This window comes from Rhipicephalus microplus, chromosome 4 (assembly GCF_043290135.1).
Source record: "Rhipicephalus microplus isolate Deutch F79 chromosome 4, USDA_Rmic, whole genome shotgun sequence".
Lineage (NCBI taxonomy): Eukaryota > Metazoa > Arthropoda > Arachnida > Ixodida > Ixodidae > Rhipicephalus > Rhipicephalus microplus.
In genome coordinates this window covers 124,716,103-124,726,810 of record NC_134703.1, presented here as the reverse complement: position 1 = coordinate 124,726,810, position 10,708 = coordinate 124,716,103, and positions in this window count along the sequence as shown.

The window sequence follows — 10,708 nt, the reverse complement described above, 5'->3', positions numbered from 1 at the left end:
GCTTGTTCAAGCTAGAAAGCGGTGCGCTTTCAGCGAATGATACGGAGAAGTGGCCGCCAACACAAACATCCTAGCACTCGCGCATTTGACGGCTCGCTTTCCATGCCCTCATGATGGCGCTATTAAATGCAAAGCATTTCTTGGCGAACTTCGGCGACTGTGAGCGTATCTATCTATCTATCTATCTATCTATCTATCTATCTATCTATCTATCTATCTATCTATCTATCTATCTATCTATCTATCTATCTATCTATCTATCTATCTATCTAGCCACTTACGCTTGGGTGCTCTCGTGGTCACCCCCTTAACTTGGCGTGAACCAAAAATGGCATGGGAGGGTAAGGTGGTTTGACGAATATGACGCGCTGGTCAAGACATGAATAATGTCACAACCCCGTCGCGTACATCGTCAAACGCTTCTCACCAGACAGTGGCCCAAACCCACGGGCGGGTGTGTGCCACTGGTATGCTGGTATTTGCCACAGGTCACTGACACTTCGTATCTACCCAGGAACGAAGAGAACACACATGGGCAATTTTAACACGCGAGCATTAAGAAGTACCCGACATTGGTAGCGTCGACCCGACGAATGCAAAGAATAAATGTCAGGATCCCAGCTGGAATCGAACCCAAGCATTCTGCGTGGCAATAAAGCATTTTACCACATAGCTACGCGACGTCTCTGAACTGCTTTCGACGTCTCGAAACGTCAATAGTGGTGGCAGTGCTGCCTACCCAATTTTTTAAACATTACATATGTACTCCTTTTGACACAGCCGTCACGTCGAGTTTATGTCGTTTGTGGTTAGTTGCCGTGCGCTGAAGTTGGTTTATGTAGCAGTTTCCAGGGCCAGCATCTTCGCAAGCATCAGCGCTTTATATCAGCTTCTGGTATTTCTAATATGGATGTTCCAGTTGGCATCATTGCGCAAGTGCAAACAACTGGTTATATAAACATCTGCAACATTGCTGCTGTACATATGCTGCAACAGCATATGTAACAGGAAAGTTTTTATTCAGAAGGGCAAATAGAAATAGCTACTAAACAAATTGAGAAAATAATCACTGTGGGTAATAAACAGTGTGGACATGCACGAATCTAATTAAAGTGTTTGAGCTAGAGCTTGCTAAGGCACGTGACAAGTCACCACGGAAAAGAAGACACAAACCCAAGAGTTGGTGGGAGGAGGAAGTTAAGAGAGCCATAGCAAAATGTCAGGAAGCCTCTAGGGAACACAGACATGCCAAGCAGCGGGGTGAACCGACAGATGATGTTGAAAGAAAATGGGAAATCTTTCTAAGCTGTAGAAGGAAATCATCCCTTCTGATCAATGAAAAGATTAGAAGAAATGGGGTTAAGTGACTGGCAGAAGTACATAGAAAGAATAGAAAGGCAGCTGCGAAATTTCGGAACCATCTAAGCTCCCTAGGAAATGAGACGAGCCTAGAGCAGAGGTTTATAACTACAGCTCAAAGTGCTAGGCTAGAAGGGGACAACGCTATTGAATATATAAGAACAAGGGTGACAGAAAAATTTCAACAAAGAAGTGCTTTATGCACCGCAATAGACAAGGATGAATCAAGTGGCGCAATGGCTCCATTTTCACAACGAGAGTGGGAAAGGGCTGATAAGAGGGTTACTAGTGGTACATCAACAGGCCCAGATGGCATTCCAATTATGCTCATAAAGACATTAGGTCCGCAGTCTAAGCAGGCTTTGAGAGATGCAGTGAGCAAAATAATAATCGATGGTGAAGTCCCCGATGAATGGAAACTTAGCAGGATGAGCATGATCTACAAAGGAAAGGGGGACAAAGCTGACATAAACAACTACTGTCCTATAACAGTGACATCAGTGGTCTACAGGCTGGCGATGCAGATTATAAAAAAAAAAGAATGCCGGCATAGATGGAGGATGAGAGGGTGCTGGGGAACTGCAGAATGGCTTTCGGAAACACAGGAGGTTGGAAGGCAATCTGTTCTCACTGACGCAGTGCATCGAAATAGCAGAAAAGGAACACAGGCCCATGTGGCTAGCATTTTTGGATATCAAGGGAGCGTGCGATAGCGTGGTTCAAGAGGAATTGCGGAGAATACTGGACACACTAGGCGTGGAAGATGGAGTCACTAATCTTTTAAAGGATATCTATAAAGGTAGCAAGGTAGGGCACAAACAGGTATCCAAGCCTGCAGAGGTAAAACGGGGGCTTAGGCAGGGGTGTCTTTTGTCACCCTTATTATTCATGATGTACCTACAAGGATTAGAGGCCAAATTAAAGGAAAGTGGACTGGGCTTCAACCTGTCTTTCGTCAAACAAGGAAAACTCATTAAACAGGCACTACCAGCATTGATGTACGCAGATGATATAGTGCTAATGGCTTACAACAAGGAAGTTTTGCAGAGATTTGTGGACATCTGCGGTAATGAGGGAGATAGGTTAGATTTCAGATTCAGTAAGGAAAAATCAGCAGTCATGATTTTTAATGACAATGAAGGTAGTGAGCTTAAAATGCAGGAGGTCATGCTAGAGATAACAGATAAATACGAATATCTGGGCGTATGGATAAGCAATAGGGCCGAGTACCTAAGGGAACACGAAATATACGTGACGACTAAAGGTAACAGGAATGCAGCGGTGATGAAAAACAGGGCACTGTGGAATTACAGTAGGTATCATGTTGTGAGAGGAATATGGAAAGGGGCAATGGTTCCTGGTCTGACGTTCGGCAAAGCGGTCTTGTGCATGAGATCAGAAGTTCAAGCAAGATTAGAAATTAAGCAACGTGGAATAGGTAGGCTTGCCTTAGGAGCTCACGCGATTACACCAAATCAGGGAGTACAAGGTGATATGGGATGGACATCATTTGAGGGCAGGAAAACTAGCAGCAAGATAAAATTTGAGAAGCGTTTAAGAGAAATTGGGGAGGAGCGTTGGACTAGGAGGGTATTCAGCTACTTGTACATGAAGAATGTCGATGCAAAATGGAGGAAGCGAACCAGAAAATTGACTGGTAAATACTTAGAAAACAACAGGGGGTCAAACCAAAAAGAATTATCGGTTAAGAAGAAGGTGAAGGAAGCTGAGACCGATATGTGGAGAATCAGCATAATTAAGAAGTCTGCACTAGAGATCTATCGAGCTTTTAAGCAGGAAATCGCCAAGCAAAGGATCTATGATAATTGGTAGTTCTCTACTGTTTGAGGCCAGGACGGGAGTATTGCTTACCAAGACATATCGGGCCAAACACGAAGGGGTAGGCACGGTATGCAGTGCGTGGTAAGAGGAAGAAGAAAGTGCCGAACACTTGATAATGTTCTGTAAAGGGCCTCAACCTATAGTTCAGGATTATGGCGCAGAGTTTTTCAAAGCACTTGGGGTTAAGGACAGGGAGGGCAAAATAGACTTTGCGCGGGTGGAATTAACTAGAAGGAGGTTATCTGATTGGTGGCTAAAGTCAAGGCACGAGTGAAAATTAAACCCTTCACTACGAATTACCAGTCCTCAACTTCACTATTTAAAGTTAAAAAAAAGATAAATTAAGTTTTTGGTTCACTAAGCATTACGGCTAGGTGGCGTTAGCCGCCTCCTGATTTAAAGGGTACAGACATATCAATACAATCCAATCCTATCTATAGGCACACGCGATGAACAAGTAGACCGTCGAGGAGCAACCACAGAGGACTACGTGCCGCGTGCAAACCACTTAGTCTCCAAAAAGATGAACCGCGCGGGAGATGCGAGCCGTGCGCAGACTGTTGTCACGGGCACTAGCTCAGTGGCACTAGCCGTCCTTCTCCCTCCTGGCTTAGTCTTCCTCCTTATTTTGCTGGTGACTGTTGGCGTTGCGGCGCGCTAGGAGAGGTCGACGATCTAGGAATCACGCCGCGGTGCTTTGTGTGTACGTTTGGATGAGCGTGAGCTGCTGCTTTTGCGTTTCGCCGCACCCATGAACTCTGGAGGAGGTCTCGACACGTCGCCACGCCGCGCTGTATATCTCCGGCTTAGTCAAGATGGTCATGAGCAACTCCCGGCACCACCGGTTGGGAATGAAGGCCAACATGGCGGCCAAGAAGACAGCAGGCCTATTGGATACATTATTCAGTCTGACTCAGGGCAGAAATCGGCGCTGGATTCTTTCACATGTAGGTGATCATTCTTTATTCCGCCATACTTGTGGCGTGTGCGATACGGATCGCGCTTTCCGGCAACGGGCTCGATCATGTTGTATACCGCACGCACGAAATCCACCGCGAAGAATGGCTTCGGCGTCTGCAGTTCGCCTGTGCCTTGTGACCACCTGCAAATTGGCCACCATTGACGTCGGCCACCCGGACGCTCGCTCATGGAGTGTTCGCCTCTGTTCGCCGCCGTGATGAGATCCGGACTCACGATGTTAGGCGGAGACCTCGCCGCTGTGTTGCGAGTCGTCCAAAACAGGTTGCAGTTCCTCGTAACAACGATCTTGGTTGTAGTACGTCGCGCGCTGTAAGTGCACCGGCACGGGCTGATAGTTGGATTCCCCGTCAATCAGTCGCAAGCAGCTCGGCGCCCGCCGTTGGCGGTGGCCGCGCCGGCGGACTCGCGTTTGCTCGCTGCCCTCGCACTCACTCGAGTTTGTGGAAATGGGCCGCATTACCGTCGGTTTCTTCGGCGCTCGCTCCAAATAAGCTCGGCGCTGTTCGGTGCGGCGGCCTAGCGTACGCTCGCTCTCCTGTTCTAGGTTCGCTGGCGACAGACACTCCGCGCGAAACGCCATGTTTGGTCTCACGTTCACTTGCTCGAGCTGAACGACGTCACTCGCTTAGAACTCTCCGACTTGTTAGCGAAATGGTGGTGTCTCGGCGCCTTGGAGTTATGACTGCGGCCAACGCACTTAAGATGTTGGTTAGGGGATCTAAATGAGTCTTTGACGATGTGTGACATCACGGTGAAACAATTGTCATGTCATATTTTACACGTATGTTTTTATTTCGCCTTGCACGTGTTTATCATATGCATGCATATTCATCCTCAGTCACTTGTGTGATTAACTATTTTTACAATCTTATTGTGCAGCCATAGGCACACATTGCCGAAGGCTGTGGCTGCGTGTGCTGGCGTCTGCAAAGCCTGTCATCTATCATTTTCGTCGGAACAGCTTGAGAAGGACTGTACTAGATGTGAAGGTAAAGTTATTTTCGTGTCACATTTTACACGTATGTTTTATATCAACCTGCACGTACTTCTCAAATTCTTGCATCTTCACCTTCTGTCACGTGTGCCTAACTATTTTTACAATCTTATTGTGCAGCCGTGGGCACACAACATGCAGGAGGCTGTCTGTGTTGGCGTCTGCAATGCCTGTCATCTATCGCGGCCGTCGGAGGAGCTTCGCAAAGACTGTGCAAGATGTGACAACGAGGCTGGACTTATATTGTACATTTCACCATAATTCGCTTAAATAATGAAGAAAGTTCATGTGTATATCGAAAAATAAAAGACTTCAATGTCTAATTTTTGTTTTTTGTTGTTGCGGTTGCTGCGAAAGCAGTAAAACATAGATGGCTAAATAATTTTTCGCGTGCTCTTTTCCGCGTCATTTTTCGCTAATTGCACAGAAAAAAAGGCGAAAAAAAGTATTAGGACTGGAGGAGAGTAAACAGAAAAACAATATTTAAACCGGGGATTAAAAGTTCATCCGACTAGAGTATTTGAGTGGACCAACCTTTCGTCCGGCAAGATGCAACTGTGAGTACTAACGGTTGCCCGGTAAGGTGTGAATGTGGGGACTAACGGTTGCCTGATAAAATGTAATTGCGAGGACTAAATATTAGTCCTTTGGAGTGATTTGCGGGACTAAAGGTTACGCGCTTAGCTGTGAATGTGAGGACTAAATGTCAGTCTCTCTAGCTGGTCTGTGGGTATTAACTGTTAGACCCGGTACCGTTAGTCCTTAAAGGGATTACAGATTGCGGCAGCCCCATTAATCCCCAAAAGGACGAACCACACACCCTTTTAACACCCTTTGCCTTTGAGTGCATAAATAGTTTAAAAAATCACAGCATATCCATGGAGTGCACGATGATGAGTGGGGCGAAGCATACCCCAGTACGTCCGCACTTCCGTCCGTCCATGCGTCCGTCTGTCCGTCCATGCGCCCGTCCATCAATGCGTCCGTTCATCCACCAGCATTTTCGCCTCCATCGAAAATGCAGCCGCCACAGCCGGGATAGCGAAAAGAAATTGCGACGAAAGCGCGTTGTTGGCAGTAGCGAGGGAAATGAGTGACATGAATGGACATACGGTAGCAAGCGTAACTCCCCCGCGGAGCGCAACGGAAACTGCGGACGCGTGCGCTGTTGTCCGGCGCCTTAGCCAGAGTGAAATGTATACGTGCAACCACGCTGCAGTCGCGCCGGAAAAACCGGGTACTGTATAGTTGTTAGCAATGTGTTCGGAATCGATGCAGCTATCAGACTAAGACTGATGCAATGCGGTATGTTTCCAGAAGGAACAACTGTCGTAACGAAAGAACGTCATGTTTAGGAACCAGTGACGTACAGATAAAAAAAAACGGGATTAAAGCTTCGTTATGAGATTACTGCAGACATTCGAAATGTGTAAAACGCGTGTTATCCCAAGACAATACGCGATATGAAAGATGGCTATGATTATAAATGAATTGAAGCAAACGCAAAGATGCGCGATGAAAAATAAGATTGCATTTTTATGAAAGTAGGAATGGTGAATGGAATATTTTATAAGTGATCCGGAGTATGCATTAAATTTCAGTTCAGTATACCTAAGACAACGTCGAGAAACAGTGCATTGGAAACAAATATGGCGCAATCGCTGACGTGAAAGGAAATTGGCACACGTGCATCGATAGTTTCGAGAAACAAAACGCCTTAAATGTTTACTTTTAGTGAAATTAATGTTAACTTGATTACTTTGGCGACTTAGTATTATTAAGTCGGTGTTAAAATGAAATTGGAGCGTGGTAACTCAATTACTGATTATAAATGTGACGAAATAATACACATACTTTTGTATTTTGTCTTAAATGGAGGCGGAAATGTTGTAGGCCCATGTGCTCAGATTTGGGTGCACTTTAACGAACCCCAGGTGGTCGAAATTCCCGGAGCCCTCCACTACGGCGTCTCTCATAATCATATGGGGGTTTTGGGACGTTAAACCCCACATATCAATCAATCAATGTATTTTGTCTTAGTAAAAAGTAGTAGACAGGTTACTATACAATTGAATAGTCTCGTGTCAAATTATCTCACACTGAAAGAAATGAGCCGAGCCCATATTAAGCAACTTTTTTCAGGGGCAGGAGGGGTCTACTTATTAAAGGAGGTAAAAAATGCCCATTTTTATTATTTGTCCCCGGTAAAACACTCCCTCCATTCATGTTTAAGGGGAAGGGGGTGGGCCAAAGCTACTCGTTTTGGAGGCATGAAATGACTCTTCACAAAAATATAGTGCAGTGAATAGCTTCACAAGCTGACTGCCTTCTTAATCACCACAGCAGATCATGTGTAGAAAGGGAAAAAAATCACACAGGAAAAAAATGGGGCTCCTTTCTTATAAACGTCAGATATAAAAGCGTATATAAAACCCCAACGCTAATTACATTTTATCACAAACAGTGCCGTGAACCTCTATTATAAGAGACCATCCAGTAAATCGGTTCTTGGTGAAGGATCTGGCAAAGCTTATGGTGTGGAAGGCCTCTGTCAGATCGATAAATACAGATACCACAATTACACCTGTGTCAGCAGCTAGCACAATTTATTCAGTCAATATCCTCGGGGAAGTGCAGAGTGCTGCGGAAAGAAAATGTTAAATTTCTTTAAGGTGGCCAATAATTGAGTGCGAAATCAATCAATTTACTAAAATAAAAAAACCTGTAACGCCATTGTAGTTTTAACGAAGTTAATGTTGACTTGATTACTTTGGAGATTAAGTGTTTTTTGATAAAGTCGTTGCTAAGGTTAGAGTGGAACGTACATGAACTATTCGACCATATTTGAAACGGCTTGGAGACAACCCTGAAAGGAAAGATTTGTTAATAACTAGTTTCATGACTGGCAACACGTTTCCTCCCAAAATAGTTTTGCGTTTTTTATGATTAATATGGTCTATAGGTGAACACTTGTCCTCAAAGACGTTCTAACCAACATATGTGTACAGATATAGTTGTCCAATGCTAGTTGTCCGACTATAGATATAGTGGTCCGACTATAGTTGTCCGATGCAACTATAGGTAAAACGTAAAACGTAAGGTAAACGGTACACTGGCAACTAGGCATCCGTAAATACTTAAAAAAAAAAAAACTCACTGCGTGCGTCAGCTATTCAATGGGAACCAACATATCATTCTACGACGTGCTTTATTTTGATTATCACCTTTGACCAACTATTCTTGCTGAGAAAAAAACAATTTTCCAGCAACGCTTCGCGCTGCGGTGCTTTTAAGGTAAGATTCTGGTAACTCATGTACTTAGCACGCCTTAAAGATGCACTAACAATATTTTAGAGGGGTCTTCTGTCTGCATTTACTGCAGAGAGAAGTGACCCCTCTAAAATATCGTTGCCTTTACGTTGCCTTTACTGCAGTATACTCCTCAATCACGGCGAAGAATTGCTCCCCTCCCAGACAAACATTAAGTTATAGGCATCAATTTATTTTGAACATTCTGCTCATTTAGTATAGGCTGTAACGTCTTTGTGTTACTATTCTGCGAAGTTCCGCATGATTGGAACCACTTTTTCAAGCTGGTTTTCCTACACACTTGGCTAATGTCACGGAGAAAGACGTGGGAACCTTTTTTCTTTGGTATCCTCGTCAATCACCAATGTCCAGTATTAACGAATTAACTGCACAAATATTGACCGATTAAAGACACTATACTTTGTGGAAGTAGTACGGCTCTTTCAATAGCACGAAAATAAAAACAACGGACGAACACACATAGCTGAACACTGTGTGTTTGTCAGTTGTTTTTTGGGCTGTTATGTGATGATTATAAACAACCAACGATTCCGACTCACCTCCATGATAGTGCATGTACACGAAACATGATGAATCATCAGGCTTCATTATGTTCATTTTTGCAGCCACCATATATGACCTTGTCCTAATTTTCTATTGCAAAATTATTAGGAGTATTGGTAACTTCACTGCGATATTGTGGACCCGAAGATGAAGATGACCGATGAATGGGAGCTACATTGGAGCTATACTGGAACAAACATGGTTGCATTCGAGCTTAAAGAGTTGAGTTATTAAACGTTTAACGTCGGCGTCGTACACTGAGGACTATTTTAAAAGTGTGGCATTTACATCACCATGACTCATTCGTAATTATATTTTTACATTGATGACCTGAAGCACATAAATTATACCTACACTGCCAGTGAATAATGTTTCAAGCAAACGTCCAAATGAGAATGAATCATCAGTTAAAGAACGCGACAACATTATCGCAATGTTGGTTTTCTTTTTTTCACAAGACTGCTGTTGTTTAGGTGAAGTATTGATGATGCGGGCGACTTGATGTGTAATAGTTCTGTCAGCAGCTTTGAAAACCGGGCCACTTAGCACGGCTCCAGATTTGGGGAAATTGCGCTGGAGAAATAAAAAAAAAAAGAAAGAAGCGAGACAGACACTCTTGCGCAGTCGCTATCGATGCTGCGCTTATCTGCTTCCTTTCCTTCCATGTTCCATGTCCATCTTGCCTTGCAGTTTCACCAACGATGAACAGTACTGCCGTTTACACGAGCCATGACAATTTAAGGCTGGTTTAAAATGGCGAACGATGGCTTTCATAGCGGCGGAAACACGTGCCTTCTGCTCATGTGGTCAGGACCACGAGGTTGTCATCGATAATTGGCGCATTGATTGCGCAATCATCAGTCTCGAGCGGATTTCATTTGTTTGGTTCCTAAAGCGCAAGTGCCAGCGCCAAAGGGCGCTTTCGCTCTGGCATTCGTTTGCGCGCACATTCTTGCCGCTTTTCCTAAGGGGTAACTTTACTTGCGTGATACACAGCTCCGCCTTTCTTGCCATTTTAGCGAATCTTATTTCTTATTCCTCGAAGAAAATTGCGTAATAATGTGGCTTCCATTTTTCGCGAGCACTCACTGCGTTATTCACATAGACGATTGGTAAGCTCACCTTTTCAACAATAAGTTCGACGATGGCCAGTCTGTTTTCGCCCTTTGTCTATAAGGTATGCCTGTCCGCTAAATATTCTTTAGTCTGAAATATTGTCGATTTCGCGCACTTGTTGTTTAAGAAGTTTCTTAATTTTGTCACTCAAAACTTTTTTAACAGGCTCTCGCTGTCATTTTTAACGTATCGACGGAATATAGCGAGCAAAGGCGTCCTCTACGAACGGTATCGACATAGAAGTCTCGAATCGCGGCAGGCCATGGGAGGGGGCCCAGTTCAGCAACGGCCTCACCGATTGACTGTGAGCCCTACGGCATACCGAGGCAGCTGCCGGTGTCCAAGGACTCGAAGACCGATGTGTTTCTCACCCAACATGTCAGCCACCTTTTAAAAACTTTACCTCACACGCTCATGAATGCTGTCGGACATCGCTAGGCTATATAGCATTCAGCTCGGTAACTTTCCCCTGAGAAGCCTGTGATTCCACCACAGTTTCAGTACGAGTCAGCATGCTGAAGGTAAGCGAACTAGAGGCAGGAG